Below are 252 nucleotides of genomic sequence, written 5' to 3'. Positions count from 1 at the left end.
ATGATTAGCAAGTTACTAGCATGTCGCTAGCATGTTTCTAGCATGATTAGCAAGTGACTAGCATGTTGCTAGCATCATTAGCAAGTGACTAGCATGTCGCTATCATAATTAGCAAGTTACTAGCATGTCGCTAGCATGTTCCTAGCATGATAAGCAAGTGACTAGCATGTCGCTAGCATGATTAACATGTGACTAGCTTGTTGTTAGCATCATTAGCAAGTGACTAGCATGTTGCAGGCATGATTAGCAAGT

The 252-nt window shown here is 40.9% G+C and overlaps 1 protein-coding gene across 1 annotated transcript in view; it reads right to left on the bottom strand.

Annotated features, from left to right (window-relative positions):
• LOC107684496 (E1A-binding protein p400-like) overlaps window positions 1-252 on the bottom strand; it is a 59,719-nt gene that overhangs the window by 40,370 nt on the left and 19,097 nt on the right. The gene's annotated exons all lie outside the window — the stretch shown is intronic.

Source organism: Sinocyclocheilus anshuiensis, unplaced genomic scaffold, assembly GCF_001515605.1.
Source record: "Sinocyclocheilus anshuiensis isolate Anshui unplaced genomic scaffold, SAMN03320099.WGS_v1.1 scaffold1, whole genome shotgun sequence".
Classification (NCBI taxonomy): Eukaryota; Metazoa; Chordata; class Actinopteri; order Cypriniformes; family Cyprinidae; genus Sinocyclocheilus; species Sinocyclocheilus anshuiensis.
Note: the sequence above shows the minus strand (reverse complement) of the source record. Positions and strands in the feature narration are given on the sequence as shown.